The sequence below is a fragment of the Pinus tabuliformis genome, chromosome 7 (genome assembly GCF_031772625.1).
Source record: "Pinus tabuliformis cultivar Carrire ecotype Pingquan chromosome 7, CPIR1, whole genome shotgun sequence".
Lineage (NCBI taxonomy): Eukaryota > Viridiplantae > Streptophyta > Pinopsida > Pinales > Pinaceae > Pinus > Pinus tabuliformis.
In genome coordinates, this window is record NC_142293.1 from 141,823,653 (window position 1) to 141,847,174 (window position 23,522).

A 23,522-nucleotide genomic window follows, 5' to 3' on the forward strand; every position below is an offset into this window, starting at 1 on the left:
GAACCCTGGGAAGCAAAAACAGAATGCTTCTAATGGAAATGCTTCTCAGGGTTAATCAAATTCTGGAAGTACCTCAGAGGTAAACGCCGTTCAGTCCACCACGGCGGATAAATCCTCGAAAGGGAAAAAGAAAGGGAAAGCCAAGAATAAATTCGAACAGCCCAAACAGGACTCCCCTAAACCTCCACCTGAAGAAGGAGCCAAACGTAAGCCTAAGTATCCTTGTCTTATCTGTGATGAGGATCACTACACTAAAGACTGCCCTAGGCGGTCCGAAGTTAGTCGATTATTGAAAGGTGCTCCTGGGACTCCTGCCGTGCTTAAAGAACCTTTCCCTTCCCAACAAACTCAAATGGTGGCAGATCCATCGCAACCCTCTTCTTCATTCGGCTCTCAAGTCTTCATGGCTGGAACGATTCCCATCCATGTCACCACTCGAGCAAAAGAATATCCATCTCATGCCGGGAAAGAGCCGGAGGCCCCCTCCAGCGCTCCTCCGTCCAGTTCTGGTCCACTCCACATCGAACGACCCAGCACTGAGACGACAATCCGACCCCCTCCAAAAGGTGTACTCCAGAAGTCTTCTTACAACCCGAATGCTCGTGCTGCCCAGCACTATAGCATTGTTGAGGACTTAGCCCAGGCTCCATCTGCTATGTCGCTCTAGAAGTCCTCCAGAGCTGCCCCTCCCAGAGGAAGTCCTTGCTATCGGCCATCGGTGGCATAGACCCGGCTGACTCGGATCTGATTTCTTTTGATCTCGAGGGCTATACACCGAGACTGCCTCACCAAATTGCTTTCCTTATACAGGTCATCATCAATGGTAAAACGAGTCATCGTACAGTCATTAATGAAGGTGCCTCAACTTGCATCATGTCTGTTGCTTGCTGGAAAGCTATTGGTTCTCCAACATTGAGCCAGTCTCCTACGACGTTAGAAGCCTTTGATGGAAGAGAGTCCCGTCCTTACGGTATCCTCCAACGCTTGCCCATCTCCTTGGAAGGGAAGATGATAGAAGTGGAGGTCGAAGTTGTCGACGCTAATCTTACCTACAACCTCCTCCTCGGACGTAGCTGGACATATGCCATGCAAGCCGTGGCTTCCTCCCTTTTCCGTGTCATTCGTTTCCCTCATCAAGGGAAGATTGTCACGGTGGACCAGCTCTCCTTCTTCGCCTCTTCTTCCGAAGGTAATGTGCCGTTCGTGGAGCATACCTCTAAATCATTCGAGAGTGTGGGAGCTGGGCTCTTTAAAGATCCCGCCCTAATGGGTGTCTTTCCCCTTCCACCTCCGAATCTCGCCCCTATTAACATGATTTCCGTACGTTCTGATCCATGGGTCCTTCCTCCCGCTAATCAGATAGACTCCTGGGGTGATATGATGCCGTTGAGCCCTGCCGAGCTCAACTACATCGAAATTGTCATTGCATCGGCTCCCCCTCCCGAACCTGCTCTGCCGAGTGGTGTTACCGATTCGTACGTTCATTTCCCTTGGCTTGGAGATGATGCTACTTCGAATCCATTAAAGGAAATATTTCCTTCCGATGAATCCATCATAGAGACCATGTCTCTTGAAGAGCTCCCTTGGTCAGATCATCACCACCGCTCTTCCTTTCTCCCTGCCCATCAGGAAATGATCGCATGTCTCGAACGGTTTGCTCCGTGTATCCCATCCTCGCCCCTTCAAACACCTATTCAAATTTACCAAGTATCTTCTGAGGGAAATATGGGGAACATTAAGCAAACCCAACCCATCGACATCTCTGTGAAACCAGGGATTGTCGAGCACATTCATATTGGAGTCACTTGCACTCCAGAGGAAGTTCAACTCTACACTGATCTATTTCGCGAATTTCGTGATGTTTTTGCTTGGTCCTATGAAGAGATGCCCGGCATCGATCCTAGTATAGTGGTGCACGAGATACCTACATATCCAGGTGCTAAGCCTGTCCGTCAGCACCTACGCCCTGTGCACCCCCGAAAGGCTGCGGCCATCAAAGCAGAAGTCGAAAAGCTTCTCAAGGCTGGTTTCATTTACCCCATTCCGCTGACGGATTGGGTCTCTAATATAGTTCCTGTGAACAAAAGGCAGGGCACTATTCGCGTCTGTGTTGATTACCGTGATATCGATCGCGCTTGTCCTAAGGATAACTTCCCTACACCCTTCATCGATCAGCTTATTGATAAGTGTGTAGGAAGCGAAATTTACTCATTCATGGACGGTTTTTCTGGATATAACCAGATCAACATTGCGCCTGCTGATCAGCATAAGACCGCTTTTATCTGTCCTTGGGGCACTTTTGCCTATAAGAAGCTCCCTTTCGGTTTAAAAAATGCCAGCGCTACCTTCCAACGTGCGATGTCCTATGCCTTTCATGACATTCGACACATTATGCAGCCGTACCTGTATGACCTTCTAGCTCATTCAGTCAAGCGTCAGGACCATCCTTCCCATCTTCGCGAAATCTTTCTCCGCTGTCGACACTACCGCATTCGGCTCAATCCTCATAAATGTGTCTTCTGCGTTGAATCAGGCCGACTACTCGGGTTTATCGTCTCCCGAGAAGGCATCCGTCTGGATCCCCTCAAAGTCGAGGCCATTTTGAATCTTCCTCCCCCTGCTTCTTTGCAGCAGTTGCAGAGCTTGCAGGGCAAAGCAAATTTCCTTAGACGATTCATTCCGAATTATGCCGAGGTGGCTAAGGGTTTCACACGGTTGTTGAAGCGAGACACACCCTTTCATTGGGATGCTATCGCTCAGGAGTCTTTCGAGCGACTCAAGGGCCTCCTTGTCTCTGCTCCATTATTGAGACCTTCGAACTACCATCGTGATTATACTCTATATCTAGCTGCCGCCAATACCACTATCGGCATGGTTCTAGTGCAGGATGATGATGATGGAAATGAGCACGTTATCTATTACCTCAGCCGCAACCTCCTGGATACGGAAACTCGCTACACTTATGTCGAGAAGTTGGCATTTGCCGCTGTCTGTGCTGTCCAACGTTTCCGGCATTATATCCTGTTGCGCACCACGACCGTGATTTCTGACTGCAACCCGATGACGTACATTTTGTCGCGTCAGTTGCTGGGGGGCAAATACTTGAAATGGATCATAATCCTCCAAGAGTTTGACTTGGAATTTACTGCTGCCAAGTCTAAGAAGTCTCTGGTCTTTGCTGAATTACTCTGTTCTTTGCCATCTCTTTCTGCACCCTCTCTTTCAGAGGATCATATCCCGGACGAAACCCTTTTTCTGATCAGCACCCTCGATCCCTGGTACAGGGACATTATTGTTTATTTACAAACGTCCTCTTTCTGCCCCTCTGTCTCCAAAGATGCGCGGCGGCGGATCCGCCATCAATCCCAACCCTATCGGATTATAGGGGACACCCTGTACCGTCTCGGCGTTGACTCTGTTCTTCGCCGATGTCTTACCCTCGAGGAGGCTGAGAAAGTCCTGAATGACTGCCACTCTGGCGCCTGTGGTGGCCATATGTCCGGATATGCCACAGCTCAAAAAATCCTTCGCGTTGGTTATTTTTGGCCCTCCATTTTTAAGGATTGCATTCTTGCTGTCCGCTCTTGTTGTGGAGGTAAATCCTCTCTGCGGACAGAGACGATCCCTACTAGCCCAGACCGGGTCTAGCAACAATCACACAATGCTATCATGCAAGTTCCTAATTGCAAATACAAAGTAGATGGTGAGAACCTACTTGGATTCCAACGCTAGTGTTCGTAGAAGAGATGTCGCCCTCGTTCCCTTGCCTTGGCCGGTCACGATCCGCACGATCTTCGTGATAGGATACCTGCACACGCAAAGAACAACACAAAAACAAGCGTAAAATCTAGTAGATGCAATTATATATCGGTCAGAAAAGATATAACTCGACATCAAACATGAAACAATGAGAGTGGAACCATAATGATAGTCATCTATTATTAATAAGTAACAAAGAAGAATACAACCATTGTTCTGACGTCAAATCCTCCTTTGGCTGGGTGATCAACTACACAAGTCTTGCAAAGCTTGTTGGGATGAGGAACAAGCCTCTCTCTCTTTGGGTGACAAGAATCTCCTTACTTAGATTTGGCCTTATGGGTGAAAAGAAGGCTCTTGCAACTTCAAACTCTCTATCACTATGCTGGGACCAGAACTACTGTAACTAGTTTGCTCAAGGCATAGAGGCAAGCTTTTATAGATAGAGAAGGAAGAGATAGGATCAACCACATTATTCATGGGATTGGCTTTATCATTTGGAAACTTCCATGAAAGGTGGCAAACCACTTTCCCTTCTATGGAGATTCGAAGCCAAACCATCCTAGCTCAACATAGATTCAGTTGGTGAATGGGTTGAAGAGAACCTTCGGAAGTTTGGTGGTTGAAAACTTTACTCAATTTGGTTGGCGCGAGTGCGACTCTGGGACAGAGCGCCAATAGCGCGCCCTTTTTAGAGTATTTCCCTCATTGGCGCGGGCAATAAACTGTGGACCCGCGCTAATGCAAAAAGAGTTGTTTTCATGAGGATTTTGCAGGAGATGTCTTCAGGGCAAATGAATCTCATACTTAGAGGAATATGATGCAAGTGGTTTCAGGTCATGTCACTTCTCACAGGTCCCGAAATGAGTCCTCCAGTGTATGGGTGAGGGGTAAAAGGGACGGTGACAAATTGTTGTGTAACATATGCCCCCTAAAGCATGAGGCCCGAGAGAGAGAGGGGTGAAATGCTTTACAAGAACATGTGTGACTGAAAACACGGCCGCCGGAGAACCTGCGTAAAGAAGTACAACTGATATCTCAAGTACATGATGTATGTGGTATGGGCGCAACCATCCATAACAGAGCACACAAGAATCTAGATCCAAGGTAATGATCATAATAAGCCACAAATCACAGCTTGGATTCCAACAAACAAAATCCAGGGTCTTGCGCTCCATCTCGACCCGAACAGAGTACAAGTTCAGGCATGCGAATACATGAGTTGGAGTCCAACATGCATGAACATCGTCTGATTACCAGCCAATAGTGAAAACTGTTAACAGACGCGAGAGGTACCACCAATAATGACGATGGTCCTCAAGGTACTATAGGTACAATCTACGGCGTGCGAATAAATGAGCTGGCGTCGAACACCCACAGAATCATTCGATCGGAGGTCAATAATGAAAACCTCTCGTCGAACACGAAGAACCTGCCATTGAGGCATGCAGGCTCCAAGGCACCGAAGGGAGTCTCTAGATCAGCTTCCTGGATAATGAGCTGAAGTCGACAGGAAGTGACCTTGATCAAAGGTGGGCCATAGTGTTTCCCACATCATTGACACGAGACAGAGGAAAGATGTTGTGGTGATTCAGAATTATCTGAGGTATCAGAGGGAGGTTGTATTTTAGCAGAGGTCAACTTCTCTTGAACATATCTGCGGCACGACAACGAACTTGGCAGTATTTGACATCAAATGAGCAGAGGTCATGGTGACAAGGCAATGAGCAAATGAGAGGTCAAATATGATAACCCATACCCACGGAGGCTAATGTGAAACAAGATGAGATGTTCCCACCCAGACACGAATGCAGACTAGTGCCATGTTCAAGAGCGACATACTTCCGACACGACGACAATTATGGATCCATTTTCCCCACCATTTCTGGCGAGTACCCCAGTTATTTTTAACAAGCTTGACGGGGATAGCATATGCTTGTGGGCGTCATTATGACGGAATCCGATGTCATGAAGTTTTAACGAGTCTGACAAAGGAAGAACTCGGCGTCTTTTCCTATTTAGAGAGTCTGAAAAGACAACAGAAAAGCGAACTCCAGGGGGGTCCTTTTTCGTAAAGTTGTGTCTCTCGAGCCCGAAAAAGTATAAAATAATGCTCGAAAGAACCGCCCGACCATTACAATCGAGGAGTACTTTTCATGAGTAGTGATATCGATCTAAAAAAGTAAAAAAGCGATCAACATCACGTCGTTTCGTAACCATTAACGAACCTGAAACGACAAGGGTCCGACAATCTTTTCGTTTTTACACGGTCGGAAAAGGGTTTAAAGACGACCGCCTCTTATTTACGTTTAACGAGTCAAGAGGGAAAACTCGGCAATCTTTTCATCTTTAAACGGTCGGAAAAGAGCTGAAAGCAAACCTCCATTTTTATTCTCTTTAACGAGTCAAAAAGGGAAAATACACGGCAATCTTTTCATTTTTTACGAGTCAGAAAAGAGCTTAAAGGAGACTCGTCCTAGAGGAACGAGTGGTATAAAGGGCAGCAACTGGTTCCGACAATGGTGGAACTGCTCAAAATATGTAATGGTCAAGAGGCTGGCTAATAAAACCACTCATCGCTGCGGTTCCTCAGGAAAGGAAAAACAACCAAGTGAAAGCATATGATCGGCCAAAGAGATGGCGGCGATGGAATGAAAACAACCAAGGCTCATCTAGCAGAATTCAGCGGATAAAAATGGCAATCACGAGATGTAAATCGGGTATGGGTTCATTTTTACACAAGCTTGAACCATGGAGAACTTTGCTTGAATTCTGTTTCATGTTTACACAAGCTTGAAACGAAAAACTATGCTTGTTATAAGTTCACATGCCCCCAGCATAATGACGCAAAATGAGGTACATGCCCCCCAAGCTTCATTGCATTCAACTCAATGGATGGAATGAAGGTTCACTTTCGAGATCTTGGAAAGACTGGACTTGGATTTTACGAGATCTTACTCAAAGACTTGATTTGGACAGGGGAGTTGTTTCATTTCTTAATGAGGTTGACACAGTAAAAGAACTATCCTCATAACCCTTGTTTCATTTTTTTAACGAGCTTGACACAAGATCAGGAACGATGCTCGACCAAGCCTAGTTTCATTTTTTAAGGAGCTTGACATAGGAAAGGAACTATGCTCCAACCAAACCTAGTTTCATTTTTTAAGGAGCTTGACACCGGAAAGGAACTATGCTCCACCCGAACTTCATCATAATGAATAGAAAGTCGGGGCTTCCAAGATTGCCACTCCCGGTGGAAGGGAAACATCTTGGAAGTCAGGGCCCAATGCCCCTAGGACACTATGCACGATGGCAGCATCACTGGATCCAGGCATGGGATAGGTGGCCACGTAGTTGATCTGTGGTGGGGTAGATGCAACTGGTGGATGAAAACTAGGAGGGGACGACAATGGTGCAGGAGGCATCGGGGGACTAACGAATGACACTTGATCGATAGTCACAATTCTTCCATCGTGTGGAAAGCAAACCACACGGAAAAGCGAAGAAACGAGGGCCCCCATGGCGTAAACATAGTCGCGACCAAGGAGAAGACTAAAGTCTAAAACACCTTGGGTAACCAAGACGTCTATATAGACGGTTTTTCCTCCCAAAGTAATAGGGAACTTCGGGAGAACTCCTAGAGATGGACAGGCTCCTCCGTCGAAGGCCAACAGATTCTAAGTGACTGGTCCAAGCTGCGGGGAACCTAAAGCTTGCCAAGTAGTGTACGACATAAGACTGACAGACGCCCCTTCATCCAAAACAGTGCCAGGTACTGCCTTAGCACAGGCATGTACTGTGATCTGGAAAGGCATGTGGGATGGAAGGCAACCGACTATTCCAATCAAAGGAAGTGACCAGACTACTTGGTGGAGGAATCATATGATTGCCCCCATGTGCTAAAGGAACCGAAGGAGAACCTTTGGGAGCAGCTGGGTTAGGAAAGTCATTTCGGGACTCAGGAGAATCTGAAGAGACGAGAAGAACATGGGCGTGATGCTCTTCCGAAACAGAGTGATCGACGAGTGGTGAACTCGAATCGACACTCTTTCCGACCAATGGTTGGTCTGGAACAGGCTGGGCACAGCCAGGTTTGGGAAGAGGAGGCTGGACAAGAGAAGAATATGAATCAATCTCTTTGTCAGCAGGGGAACGATCTGCGGCTACAGAGAGACGTTGATAACCAACGGGAAGTTGGGGTGAAGGAGCTGTAAGGCTTTCCAAGAGAACGGAGGCTTTATCCATGAGTGGACAAAGGTGAAGGGGATGATTTCCTTCACAAAGTCTACAGGGGATTCGAATCTTCCCTTTTCCCTTACCATTCCCAACTGATAAGGTAGCATCGTCGTGAGCTTCAGAGGACGATGAGTGGCGGGCCGGATCGCGAGACCATACTTCTAGTACCCTGGGAATGCCAAGACAATCACGAAGAAGATGGTCCTCCTTGCATAATCGACAAGGAAATTTGACCTTCCGCGGAGGAGTGGAAGGGAGCCCGACTTTAGGTGTACTCGGAGTAAGAGTTGTACTTCTAGCCTCTCCCTTGGGAGCCTTCTTCTTCTTCTTAGCCACTGGGTTACTCGAATCGAGACTTTCACCAGGCGAAGTAGAAGATGAGGACGTAGAAGTAGGCGTAGAAGGGGAGAGGTCCACCTTAGAATCAACATGATGTGGTTCAGGTGGAGGGACTGATTGACTAGACGGTGAGACGGCAGGGACCAAAGAGGTTGAGAACAACCAAACCAGCAACCCAACAGTTAACCCTGGGAGGGACAAAATTGCCATATAAGGAGCACCAACATTTCCAAAAGGAGCGAAATGACCAGGGTTCCCATCAGAGGGGATCCCTGGGTTGGTGAACCCCGGAAAAGTTGCCATCGAGAACGAAATGAAGCCTACTCAAGCTAACGCACACAAGATCTAACCAGGTAATGTTAATCGCGGCCAAATAAATTTTAAGACGCAAGGACACAACTTGACCTTTTCATGTTTTAAGAGTCGAGAAAAGGACAAAAAGGTGACTCTAGTCGCCTTCGAATGTTTTGTGAGCCCAAAGTGACACACTGCTCAAGTGAGCCTTTTCTTTTAAGGAGTTTGAAAAGGATCAAAAGTGACTACTCTGGAGAACTAGGCAAAAGGGTTTACCAAACAAATCCGTAAAACTGCATATACACCTTGGCAGTCATATGAAAACCAAGGACTTCCCGTACGGCAGTCAATCTTCCCGAATGCTATGTTCGGTGCGTTACGGCTTGTAAGGCGGCAGACACGGCTTCCTGTGGATAAAGGATGATAACCTAGTGGGGTCTCCCCTATATACGCGACGGTACGTGGGAGCTCAAGTCCGTGCTAGACCACTATCGAGTCACAAAAGGAGGAATCACCCAACCGTAATGTGAAACAACAGTGACTAGGTTTAACGACGCCGGAGCACGTCTCTAGCCTAGACCTCTAATTAGTGAGCGTTATGTTCCAATGCGTTTTTAAGTTCATTCAGTTCATTTTATGGTTGATCTTTAGTTAAGTTTCAATTTCTAGGTCCTACCGTATGTGATCTCTCACAATTCCCTAAATGCAAGCTATTTGCCAAAGAATATCATTTCGTTCGATGAATACTAACTACGAGAGAGTTGAGAATTTTTCAAACAAAATGACCACAATCAAGAAGCACTCTAATGCAGCTAATGACAAATAAATGAAACTTTTCTTTGTTTTAAATCACTTAATCAATGAAAAGCTCCTAATTTCAATTAACTAATTCAACACAAAAGAGACTGTTCGTTTTCTTTTCAATGGCAAAGCGCACTAAACAAATTTTGAGAGATAATAACACCAAGTAAAAGAGACAAACTTCACTCAATGAGAACGAAATCAAGTCCCAAAAACACCAAGGCAGTCCTTCAAAACCAAGAGAAGATCTCAAAGACCTCAATGGGCCATGTAATCTAAGCCCAAAACGAAGCCAAGCGAAATCCAAGCGAAAAGAAGAGAATCACTCGAATAACGCAATAAAAAGTTTAACAATCACTGAACAAGTGCAAGAGAGTAACCAAAAAGTTGACTGGACCAACAGAAGACAAAAACTCCTAAGGAAGGTTTGATGCACAAAGCCACTAGATGCCCTAGGGCTAAAATGTGAAATCGGTGGAAAATGGCAAACACCCAAAGTATTCAAATGTAATCTATGCACACTTTTCATTCATATCCTGAAAATGAGAATTCTAATTATGCAAGTGTGATCTATGCAAGAGAATTCTCATACACACGATGATTCTAATGTAATCTAAGAACCAATCAAGTGAAAATCAAGAAAAACGGGTGTGAGTTCCAAAGATCATAAACTAAAAACACTCAAATTAATAATTTGCCAAAAAACTCAAAACCAGTCAAACAAGACTCTGACACACTCAAGTGATTGAAAAAGGTGTAGCTAGACACAAAACCCAAGCTTGGAAGGCTGCAAACAAGCAAACTGGAAAAGTTCACAGGCCTGGCGCGACTGTCAGGCGGAAAACTCGCGGTTTTATGGGATTGGCGCGGGTTGTCTTTGAGCAACTTGCACCAATTGGCGTGACTGTAAGGCTAAAAAGCGCGCTAATCGAGTTTGCTAAGTCAAAAACAAAAGCAAGCAACCCAGGGCTTGAAAACAGTATCTAGGCAAACCAGGGAGCAAGAAACAACAAGAAATCCAACCCAGAAAGCTATCTAAGCAATCAAACGAGAAACCAAAGAGACAAGACCTTAATTCCCCAGCAAAGTCACCAAATAGTTGTGGAGGTAAATCCTCTCTGCGGACAAAGACGATCCCTACTAACCCAGACCGGGTCTAGCAACAATCACACAATGCTATCACGCAAGTTCCTAATTGCAAATACAAAGTAGATGGTGAGAACCTACTTGGATTCCAACGCTAGTGTTCGTAGAAGAGATGTCGCCCTCGTTCCCTTGCCTTGGCCGGTCACGATCCGCACGATCTCCGTGATAGGATACCTGCACACGCAAAGAACAACACGAAAACAAGCGTAAAATCTAGTAGATGCAATTATATATCGGTCAGAAAAGATATAACTCGACATCAAACATGAAACAATGAGAGTGGAACCATAATGATAGTCATCTATTATTAATAAGTAACAAAGAAGAATACAACCATTGTTCTGACGTCAAATCCTCCTTTGGCTGGGTGATCAACTACACAAGTCTTGCAAATCTTGTTGGGATGAGGAACAAGCCTCTCTCTCTTTGGGTGACAAGGATCTCCTTACTTAGATTTGGCCTTATGGGTGCAAAGAAGGCTCTTGCAGCTTCAAACTCTCTATCACTATGCTGGGACCAGAACTACTGTAACTAGCTTGCTCAAGGCATAGAGGCAAGCTTTTATAGATAGAGAAGGAAGAGATAGGATCAACCACATTATTCATGGGATTGGCTTTATCATTTGGAAACTTCCATGAAAGGTGGCAAACCACTTTCCCTTCTATGGATATTCGAAGCCAAACCATCCTAGCTCATCATAGATTCAGTTGGTGAATGGGTTGAAGAGAACCTTCGGAAGTTTGGTGGTTGAAAACTTTACTCAATTCGGTTGGCGCGAGTGCGACTCTGGGACAGAGCGCCAATAGCGCGCCCTTTTTAGAGGATTTCCCTCATTGGCGCGGGCAGTGAACTGTGGACCCGCACTAATGCAAAAAGAGTTGTTTTCATGAGGATTTTGCAGGAGATGTCTTCAGGGCAAATGAAGCTCATACTTAGAGGAATATGATGCAAGTGGTTTCAGGTCATGTCACTTCTCACAGGTCCCGGAATGAGTCCTTCAGTGTATGGGTGAGGGGTAAAAGGGACGGTGAAAAACGGTGACAAATTGTTGTGTAATAGCTCTTGTCATGCATGCCAGATATATCAGCGGAAGATGCATGCGCCACCGGCCCCGCTGCACCCTGTAGTGACCGTCGGCCCTTTTGCAAAATGGGGCATTGATTATACAACCTGTAATCCTCGCTCGGCCGGGGGGATGGGTTTATTATCGTTGCCGTCGATTACTTTACCAAATGGGCCGAGGCGATGCCCACATTAACCGAAGATGGTCATACAGCGGCGCAGTTTTTGTTCAATCATGTTATTACATGGTTCGGAGTTCCACAAGCCATCATCACAGATCACGAAAAGCATTTCCGTAATCACATGATGACGGAACTGACAACCCAACTAGGCTTACGGCATGATAATTCGACCCCGTACTATCCTCAGTCTAACGGCCAGGTTGAAGCCGTGAACAAGATTCTGGTTACGATGCTTCAACGTACTGTTGACATGCATAAGTCTAATTGGCATCTGATGTTGTTTCCCGCCTTATGGGCCTACCAGACCTCTGTGAAGGATGCCACCGGTTTCACTCCATTTCAGCTAGTTTATGGACTGGAGGCTACCCTTCCTATAGAATGTGAAATTCCTTCGTTGAAAATAGCCGTCGAGTTGCTTCCCAACACCACTCCGGTGGAGGAACGGCTTCTTTATCTAGAACAGTTAGACAAGACCTGTCGTTTAGCCTCCCTAGCCATCGAAGCTCAAAAGAAGAGAGTCAAAACTCATTTTGACCATACCATTCATCCTCGTTCCTTTGTTGAGGGAGACCTTGTCCTGCTATACGACCAAGCAAATGACAAGCTGGGGGCAGGAAAACTCGAGCCCATGTGGCTAGGCCCTTACATTGTAAAGAGAGTATTGCAAAAAGGGGCGTACGAGCTAGTTGACTACGAAGGTAATCCTCTTGATAAGCCCCGCAATGGGCTGTACTTGAAAAAGTACTATGCATGATTCATACGCTTTGATTTGTACATGCGTGTGTGTGTGTGTGTGTGAGTTTTCATGTTTTCGGTTTTGTGTGAAAGCGTGATTGCCCCCTTATTGTGTCTTTTTGCTTCTTGCGCAGATGTTGGGTGCACCTTACATTGGTTTCGCTGATGGTGCCTGCCGCAGCACTCGTAATTTGTCCTTTGCGGCGTGGGTGATCTACGATCCTCACGGTGAGTTGATAGATCTTCAAGGTGTCTGTTTAGGCTGCACTACAAACAATGTTGCTGAATATAGCGCCGTTATTGAATTATTAGCCGAGGCAATTAATCTCGGTATTCGTACATTGCTTGTTAACCTAGACTCTCAGCTTGTCGTCCACCAGCTCAATGGGCGATATTCCGTCAGAGACCGTCACATTTTAAGGCTGTACTTACGTGTTAAATTGTTAGAAAGGAATTTTGATTTTATCACATATCAACATATTCCACGACGATTAAACACATTATCTGATGCATTGGCCAATCATGTATTAGATAGACATTTGCGTAATCTATAATCAAAACATTATACAAGCAAGCACATAAAAGCACAATAATAAAGCATAGGCATATGTATATATATATGTGTGTCATAATGTTTGCACCGCGTGCATTACAAAACTCAAAAAATAATACATGTTCATCCTGATACATCCTCGGACAACATGTCCCTCAAAAAATATGCATGAAAGAAACCTAGGAGTCTACTCGTGGTGGTGCTCATGATAGCACGCCACCGCGCGCACCAAACGTCTCAGCAGACAATGGATGCGGGTCGGCACCCCCACCGTGTGCCTCTGATATGCGAACGACGCATCTGCCAATCTAGCATAGCCTGGAATCCCTTGGGTAAGTCCCTCGAGATTCTGCACCAGCTCTTCCCCCACGGCACCTCTTGCCTGAGGGTCAGCTGCAGGTTGATCCCTCCTCGCTATAGGAGACAAACCGACTGGTCGCTCTGGGCCCACATCTGCATATATATATATATATAACTGTCATCAGAACATGCATGTATTGACAAAAAAAAAAAAAAAAAATACATAAGAAACATCAAAAAGAGAATATCATACCTAGCTCCTCTTCCCATTCTTCCCCCTCTGGCAGTGGGAGGTCTGGGTCCCCCATGAAGTTGGTTCCCACGTATGGCCAGTCCTCTACCACGATCAACTGGCGGCGAAGCCATATGAAGAACTCGGGCCGCGAAGACATCTGCTGGCCTCCTCCTCCTCTAGGCATCAATGCTACCCAACGAGCCATTCTTGGCTCTCGTGGTAATGGGTCTGCTACTACAGCTCCCTGGTACTGGAATAAAGGTAATCGTTCCAAGAAGAATGATACCACAATCGAACCATACCCGAACTGTTTCACTCCCCCGCGCTTACACTTTGTAAGCTGCCTCTTGATATTTATAGTCACTGCTATAGCCCAGTCAAAAATGGTGGGGCTAAGACATTCTGTCGCCAGTAACAGATGGTTCTTGCTGGCCTCATGGGGTGCCTGTACCCCAGCTGCATGTGTGATGGTGAACAGTATCACCTTAAGAACCAAATCATGGATGGTGGCGATATCCACCTTAGCGCTGTTCTTCCCAAATTGTGCCTCTGGGCACACACGAGCCTTCACTTCACCTATTTTCTCTGCGGAAGGCCTGCTTCCGGTCAGAATGGGGCTCGCCCCTCTCCGTGACAGCCCAGTAATGAAGTACACATCAGATACATCCAGCTCTAAGGTCTGATCCCGTAGTCGAAATACTTGGTCATCGACATCCCAAGCATCCACTATAAACTGTAATAGCTCTGGTTGAGCTCGCAGATAGGAGGTGAGGAAGAATTTCTTGAGACCACAGTCTCTCAAAGCATTCATGCATCCCTCATCCGCGATGGCTAAGGCATCTACGGCATCATGCTCTCGTTCTTTCCATTCCACTGGCATTTTTGCGTATTTCTTGCACCCACAAGGATGAATAAATCATTAATGAAACCCTGGTAAGCATATACACCGGAAAAATTTAAAAAATGATGGGAAAATTTAAGTGAAAAACTAGGTCGCGCGGTTGGCGCGGTACCTTTGGGTAAATCACCCCATTGGCGCGGACCCGTGCCGGATACCCGCGCCAATGGGGCGCAACCCTAAATTTTAAAATCCCCCTTGCGGAGGCTCAATTCAGGAACAAAATGCATGAAAACAGGTATGGAAATGAAGCTTAAGAGAGCGCCTCTTACCTGGAACTGGCGGAATCTCAAATGGTTGCCCAGATTTGCGGTAATCGCTGCTCAAAGTTTGCACCCCAAATGGACCACTACCACTATGCAAAAGGTAAAAGGTAAAAGTAATTTTGTTTTTTACATTTTCACCATATTTATAGACTTTTTGGCTTGTAATTAGGGTTAAAAAGTTGTTTTTTGAATATTTTAATATATTTTTGGTCGAAAATGGATGTTATGCTTGTTATTCGTGCTATGGCAGGTCCTTTTTGCGACTTCGACGGTGAAACGAGTTGTATTTTATACTTTTTCGGACTCGGTAAATACACGAAAAAGTCAGTATGGAGTCATCTTTCAGCCCTTTTCTGACTCATTAAAAGTGAAAAGATTGCCGAGTTATCCCTCTTGACTCGTTAAAAGTAAACAAGAGGCGGTCGTCTTTAAACCCTTTTCTGACCGTGTAAAAACGAAAAGATTGTCGGACCTTTGTCGTTTCCGGTTCGTTAATGGTTACGAAACGACGTGATGTTGATCGTTTTTTTACTTTTTCAGATCGATATCACTACTCATGAAAAGTACTCCTCGATCGTTATGGTCGGGCGGTTCTTTCGAGCATTGTTTTATACTTTTTCGGGCTCGGGAGACACAACTTTACGAAAAGGACCCCCCTGGAGTTTCCTTTTCTGCTGTCTTTTCAGACTCTCTAAATAGGAAAAGGCGCCGAGTTCTTCCTTTGTCAGACTCGTTAAAACTTAATGACATCGGATTCTGTCATAATGACGCCTTCCAAGCATACGTTATCCCCGTCAAGCTTGTCATCAAAAAATAATCGGGGTACTCACCAGAAATGGTGGGGAAAATGGAACCACAATCGTTGTCGTGTCGGCAGTATGTCGCTCTTGAACATGGCATTAGTCTGCATTCGTGTCTGGGTGGGAACATCTCATCTTGTTTTACACTAGCCTCCGTGGGTTCGGGTTATCCTATTTGACCTCTCATCTGCTCATTGCCTTGTCCCCATGACCTCTACTCAATTGATGTCAAATACTGCCAAGTCCGCTATCATGCCGCCGATATGTTCAAGAGACGTTGACCTCTGCTAAAATACAACCTCCCTCTGATGCCTCACATAATTCTGAATCACCACAACATCTTTCCTCTGTCTCGTGTCAATGATGTGGGAAACATTATGGCCCACCTTTGATCAAGGTCATTTCCTGTCGACTTCAGCTTATTATCCAGGAAGTTGATCTAGAGACTCCCTTCGGTGCCTTGGAGCCTGCATGCCTCAATGGCAGGTTCTTCGTGTTCGATGAGAGGTTTTCATCATTGGCCTCGGATCGAATGATTCTGCGGGTGTTCGACGCCAGCTCATTTATTCGCACGCCGTAGATTGTACCTATAGTACCTTGAGGAACATCGTCATTATTGGTGGTACCTCTCGCGTCTGTTAACAGTTTTCATTATTGACTGGTAATCAGACGATGTTCATGCATGTTCGACTTCAACTCATGTATTCGCATGCTTGAACTTGTACTCTGTTCGGGTCGAGATGGAGCGCAAGACCCTGGATTTTGTCTATTGGGATCTAGGTTGTGATTTGTGGCTTATTATGATCATTACATGACTCATTTACTAGATGGCTGCGACCATGCCTGAGTCTATTTATCGGTCCTCTCTGGATGGCTGCGTCCATACCTTTGAAATAGATCGTTATGTACTTTGTTATGGATGGCTGCGCCCATACCACATACATCATGTACTTGAGAAATAGTGTACTTCTTTACGTAGGTTCTCCGGCGGCCGTGTTTTCAGTCACGCATGTTCTTGTAAAGCATTTCACCCCTCTCTCTCTCGGGCCTCATGCTTTAGGGGGCATCTGTTACACAGCAATTTGTCACCGTTTGTCACCGTCCCTTTTACCCCTCACCCATACACTGGAGGACTCATTCCGGGACCTGTGAGAAGTGACATGGCTTGAAACCACTTGCATCACATTCCTCTAAGTATGAGCTTCATTTGCCCTGAAGACATCTCCTGCAAAATCTCCATGAAAACAACTCTTTTTGCATTAGCGCGGGTCCTCAGTTCACTGCCCGCGCCAATGACGGAAATCCTCTAAAGAGGGCGCGCTATTGGTGCTCTGTCTCAGAGTCGCACTCGCGCCAACTGAATTGAGTGAAGTTTTCAACCACCAAACTCCCGAAGGTTCTCTTCAACCCATTCACCAACTGAATCTATGTTGAGCAAGGATGGTTTGGCTTCGAATCTCCATAGAAAGGAAAGTGGTTTGCCACCTTTCATGGAAGTTTCCAAGTGATAAAGCCAATCCCATGAATAATGTGGTTGATCCTATCTCTTTCTTCTCTATCTATAAAAGCTTGCCTCTATGCCTTGAGCAAGCTAGTCATAGTTACAGTAGTTCTGGTCCCAGCATAGTGATAGAGAGTTTGAAGCTGCAAGAGCCTTCTTTGCACCCATAAGGCCAAATCTAAGTAAGGAGATTCTTGTCACCCAAAGAGAGAGAGGCTTGTTCCTCATCCCAACAAGCTTTGCAAGACTTGTGTAGCTGATCACCCAGCCAAAGGAGGATTTGACGTCAGAACAATGGTTGTATTCTTCTTTGTTACTTATCAATAATAGATGACTATCATTATGGTTCCACTCTCATTGTTTCATGTTTGATGTTGAGTTATATCTTTTTTGACTGATATATAATTGTATCTACTAGATATTATGCTTGTTTTCGTGGTGTTCTTTGCATGTGCAGGTGTCTAATCATGGAGATCGTGACCGGCCAAAGCAACGGAACGAGGGCGACATCTCTTCTACGAACACTAGCGTTGGAATCCAAGTAGGTTCTCACCATCTACTTTGTATTTGCAATTAGGAACTTGCGTGATAGCATTGTGTGATTGTTGCTAGACCCGGTCTGGGCTAGTAGGGATCGTCTCTGTCCACAGAGAGGATTTACCTCCACAACACCACCGATGATGCTGCGTGGAGCTCGCGCGGCCTTTCCGTGAACCCTCCACGGTTCTTCCGAAATTCGAATTCCTACAAAAGCACATACGATCTACACCTCTTACCCACTCTCCTCGTGTCATATTCGCAGCGGTGATGGGAACGGTCCTAGATTCATCGCCCACTGCCACAATACATCGCCTCCGTTACACTGTGATCCCGCCCGTGACTTCCGACCAGGGAAAAGAACCTGTTATCGAATTTCCCTCGGAGCAGTCTTAAAGCGAGTCGCCGTTTCCCTCAGCGACGCTCCCCCCGCCCCCTTAATGCTCTAGCGATCTCTTCGTTCGCGGGATTCCATTATAAAATCACTATATAAGTAGCCCCACGTCGCAAAACGCCGCACAAAAAAAGGGGGGAGGGTGCAACACTAGGAGTTCCCGAAAGGTCACCCATACCAGTATTACTCTAGCCCAAGCGCGCTTAACTGCGGAGTTTTGATGGGATCCGGTGCGTTAACGCTCGTATGATCGCACCCACAAAGATCTCGCCCCCTCCCCCTCTTCAAGGGATGCCGCCGAGCCACGGGCCCCATCCACGGCCCTCGATCCAAAACGGTTCGGCGTAGAGGCTCGCCCTCTTCCCCGACTCGGCGGCGCCTCCCGCCCCGCGGGGAGCCAGCGGAAGAACGGACGAGCGAAAATGAAAAGAAGAGAGAGAAGGAAAAGGCGTAAGTTCCGCGACCACCGACGACGCTGCGTGGAGCTCGCGCGGCCTTTCCGTGAACCCTCCACGGTTCTTCCAAAATTCGAATTCCTACAAAATCACATACGATCTACACCTCTTACCCACTCTCCTCATGTCATATTCGCAGCGGTGATGCGAACGGTCCTAGATTCATCGCCCACTGCCACAATACGTCGCCTCCGTTGCCCTGTGATCCCGCCGGTGACTTCCGACCAGGGAAAAGAACCTGTTCTCGAATTTCCCTCGGAGCAGTCTTAAAGTGAGTCGTCGTTTCCCTCAACGACGCTCCCCCCGCCCCCTTAATGCTCCAGCGATCTCTTCGTTCGCGGGATTCCATTATAAAATCACTATATAAGTATCCCCACGTCGCAAAACGCCGCACAAAAAAGAGGGGGGAGGGTGCAACACTAGGACTTCCCGGGAGGTCACCCATCCAGTACTACTCTAGCCCAAGTGCGTTTAACTGCGGAGTTCTGATGGGATTCAGTGCGTTAACGCTGGTATGACCGCACCCGGAAAGATCTCGCCCCCTCCCCCTCTTCAAGGGACACTGCCGAGCCACGGGCCCCATCCACGGCCCTCGATCCGAAACGGTTCGGCGCAGGGGCTCGCCCTCTTCCCCGACTCGGCGGCGCCTCCCGCCCTGCGAGGAGCCAGTGGAAGAACGAACGAGCGAAAATGAAAAGAAGAGAGAGAAGGAAAAGGCGTAAGTTCCGCGACCACCGACGACGCTGCGTGGAGCTCGCGCGGCCTTTCCGTGAACCCTCCACGGTTCTTGTTACGCAGTAATTTGTCACTGTCTCCCTGTCAGTCTCCCTACTGTCTCATGAAATCAAATACACCATGCTCATGCTCTCTAAACTGGCCAAATGACCCACTTTGCCAAATTTTATTGCATCAGCGCGTCTGTTATTAAAATAACCGCACTGACAGGCGGCTGATAGTGTAACTGATGCGCTGCCAGCGCGGAAGCACACAGGTTTCCCGCGCTGGTCGAATTTTATGCGCCAGCGCATCCTATGAAAGTATTAAGCCGCGCTGACACAACCTTCTCTGTTACTGTGATGCGCTGTCAGCGCGTCAGTTCAGTGTTACACCCGCGCTGATCCAGTTTGGGCGAATTTGTTCCAACAGCCAGCCTTCCAGATGGTTCCAGACTTGGTTGTTGGCCTTGTGAGTATCGCCCTCCCTTCTATGGCATGTATGTTCGTCATTTGGAACCACCTTCCTTGAAGATAAGCTTGTCCTCCCACCATTCATGGAGACTCCTTCTCCTATTTAAACCTCCACCATTACCATGAGCAGCTAGTTTGGATAGTGTGGAATTCATAGTGCTTGGATTGCTGCTGCTAGTAGGTAGTTGGTGTGACAAGTGTGGTTTTGCTAGAGGAAGCTTAAGGAAGGTTGTGAGTATTGCTTGTGTGAGAGAGAGCTTTTGTGTTGGGAGAATCTACCTCCAAGGGTGAATGCTTAAGAGACTTGCTGGCTGGACCCTCTAGAGAAGGACTCAGCGTCAGAACTTTGGTTGTACCTTTCTCTGTTATTGATTTAATAATATATGACTACTGTTATGGTTCCATTCTCGTTTGTCTTTGTAATGGTTAATGTGAATTACATCCTTTCTGACTGATGTATAATTGCTTTTATTAGATTTCACGCTTGTGTTTGTCTTTCTCTTCGTATGTGCAGGTATCTATTCGCGAAGATCGCGGAGGATCGTGACCGGCCAAAGTGAAGGAGCGAGAGCGGCATCTCTTCATCAAACAATAGCGTTGGAATCCAAGTAGGTGTTCATTGCCTCTATTTTAATTGCAATTAGGAACTTGCACAATAGCATTGATTGATTGTTGCTAGATCCATTCTGGGCTAGTAGGGATCGCCTCTATCCGTAGAGGGTATTTACCTCTCCAACAATTTGGCGACTCCACTGGGGAGCTGGCCTTTGTCTCTTTGTGTTATTTTTTGTGTTTGAGTTTGATTGTTCTCGCTTTTCAAAATTGGGGATTAGTTCTCTGTTTTAGCCCTCCTAGTTCAATCTGGGAAGTGTCTTAATTGTTTAAAGAGTTCTGGCCTTGGTTTGGGAGTTTTTGGCTTGATTTTGCCTCTTTTTTAGCCTCAACGCGGTTTAAATCAAAACAGTTGCGCTGACAGCGCATAGCTGTTTCTTTAAACCTGTTGTCATCCCGCTTGTACGTAAAACAGTCACGACGGTTATGAAATCGAACCAGCGCTCTTAAGTCGTGTCCTTCCGCGCTGACAGCGCCAAGTTGCTACACGTAACCTCTTGTCAGCGCACAGTTGCTGAGCGCTACCCGCGCTGATCCTGTAAAATTGAATTTGTTTCAATTTTACCTCCTGAGCCTGTTGGTTTGACTATCTCCAGCTCTTTCTACTTGGTTTATGACTTGATATTTATTGTTTGAACTGCTACACACTTGCTTGCAAAGTCTTGTCGGACGAATTTCGTTTTTGTGTCCCGTGACCTAGTGCCATCATCCCGTTTTTACTGGATTGACCTTGTTTTATTCACTTGTTCACAAGGTTCGTTGCTACTTGCCTTTACTATTGCGGAACCTTCCTTTTTTTGCTTTCTTTGCTTGTTTGCTTGAGGTGATTGTCGTTGAACCGATCCTCAGATTGTTTCACTACCCAGACACAGATCACGGTTGCTAGGGTTCAATCAGCTCTTTTCACGCTTGTTGTGCTTTTCATTGAGTGATTTTACTTCTTTTTGCTCGGTGTTGCTGTCTCTCAAAATTCATTTTAAAGTGCATAGTGCCATTGAAAAAGAAATCAAACTAGCATCTTTTACATTCAATAGTTAATGAAAAGAAGAGCATTTCATTGATTTGTGTTCTCAAAAGAAAAATTTCATTTCTTTGTCATTAGCTGCATTAGATTGTTTGATTGTTTGAGTTCATTTTGTTTGATTGAAAATTCTTAACCCTCTCATAGTTAGAATTCATCGAACGAAATGGTATTCTTTGGCATGTAGTTTGCATCTAGGAAATTGTGAGAGATCACACGATAAGGCCTGAAACCGAAACTTAATTCAAGATCAACCATAAAATAAACTGAATAAACCTAAAAACGCATTGGAACTTAACGCAAACATCTAGAGGTCTAGGTTAGAGACGTGTTCCGGCGTCTTTAAACATAGTCACTATTGTTTCACATTACGGTTGGGTGATTCCTCCTTCTGTGACTCGATAGTGGTCTAACACGGACTGCGCTCCCACGTACCGTCGCGTATATAGGGAGACCCCAATAGGCTTTTATCCTTGATCCATAGGAAGCGGAGTCTGTCGCCCTGCGAACCGTAACACACCGAACACAGCATTCGGGAAGATTGACTGCAGTACGGAAAGTCCTTGGTTCTCATATAATTGCCAAGGTGTATAAGCAGTTTTACGGATTGCTTGGTAAACCCTTTGCCTAGAATCTCTAGAGCAGTCACTTTTGATCCTTTTAGGACTCCCTAAATGAAAAGGTGCCAGTGAGCTTCTTGTCACTTCATGCTCATTAAACATTCGAAGGAGACTAGAGTCATATTTTCGTCCTTTTCTCGACTCTTGAAACATGAAAAGGTCAAGTTCAGTTCCTGTGTCTTAAAAATTTATTCGGCTGCGATAACATCACCTGGTTAGATTTTGTATGCGTTAGTTTGAGTAGGGTCTTTGTCGTTAGTTTCCTTTAGGGTTTTGTGTGGGGTTTGTCATCCTGGCTGACCCATCAACTCCCGGTCCAAGTGAGCAAGGTTCTCCATCTTCTGTTGCTCCTGAGGTACCAGTTGTAAGCAATACTCTTCCGGTTATCCCGAGTATCCAGCCTATCAACGTACATGCCCCGGGCGACGCGGATTACGAAGAAGATTGGAACCCTATTGTTACACAGTAATTTGTCACTGCCTTCCTGTCAGTCACCCCACTGTGCTAATCATTATGCTTCATGCCTTCTGAACTGGACCAAAAACCCATTTTTCTAAAGTTTTATTCATCAGCGCGTCTGTTTGCAAAATACTCGCGATGACTGGCGCTCCATAGTGTATCCCGCGCGCTGCCAGCTCGGAAGGACATCACTTTTCCGCGCTGGTCGCCAGCGCGCCTTTCCCGTGTTCTTCCGCGCTGACCTGACTGTCCCAGTTATGTAGACGCGGCGACATCGCGTCAGTTGCCTCATAATCCGCGCTGATCCAGTTTGGGCGAATTTGTTCAAACAACCAGCCTTCCAGATCACTCCAGGCTTGGTTGTTAGCTTTGTGAATATCGACTTCCTCCTATGGCATGTCTGTTCGACCCTTTGCAACAACTTCCCTTGAAGATAAGCTCATCCTTCCACCCTTTTAGGAGGCTCATTCTCCTATATAAACTTCCACCATTACCATGAGCAGCTAGGTTTTTGGATAGTTAGACTTAGCTTGGAATAGCTTGGATTGTACAGAGCTTGTAGTGCTCAGATTGCTGCTATAGGTTTGGTGTGCTAGGTGTGGAAGTGATTGATTGCTTAGGGAAGGTTGTTTGTGACATTTGTGTGAGAGAGAGAGTTGTTTGTCTTGGGAGAATCATCCTCAAAGGTGAATGCTTGAGATACATGCTGACTGGCCCCTCCTGAGAAGGTTACCGACGTCAGAACATTTGGTTGTACTCTTCTCTATTTTGATTAATAATAGATGACTGCTATTATTGTTCCATTCTTACTTGTTTATGCAACGGTTAAACGTGAATTGCATCTTTTCTGACTGATGTATGGTTGCTTTTACTAGATTTCACGCTTGCGTTTGCTTTCTCTTCGTGTGTGCAGGTATCTATTCGCGGAGATCGCGGAGGATTGTGACCAGCTGAAGCGAAGGAGCGAAGGCGACATCTCTTCGTCAAACGACAGCGCAGGAATCCAAGTAGGTGCTCTTTACCTCTTGTTTAATTGCAATTAGGAGCATGCGTAGCAGCATTGTGTGATTGTTGCTAGACCCCTGTTGGGCTAGTAGGGATCGCCTCTATCCGTAGAGGGGATTTACCTC

General features: G+C 46.1%; 2 pseudogenes; both read right to left on the bottom strand.

Annotated features, from left to right (window-relative positions):
• Positions 1-18,177: 18,177 nt before the first annotated feature.
• On the bottom strand, positions 18,178-18,296 carry LOC149246159 (5S ribosomal RNA; annotated as a pseudogene).
• Positions 18,297-18,901: 605 nt separating this feature from the next.
• Positions 18,902-19,019, bottom strand: LOC149246160 (5S ribosomal RNA; annotated as a pseudogene).
• Between the last annotated feature and the right edge of the window lie 4,503 nt (positions 19,020-23,522).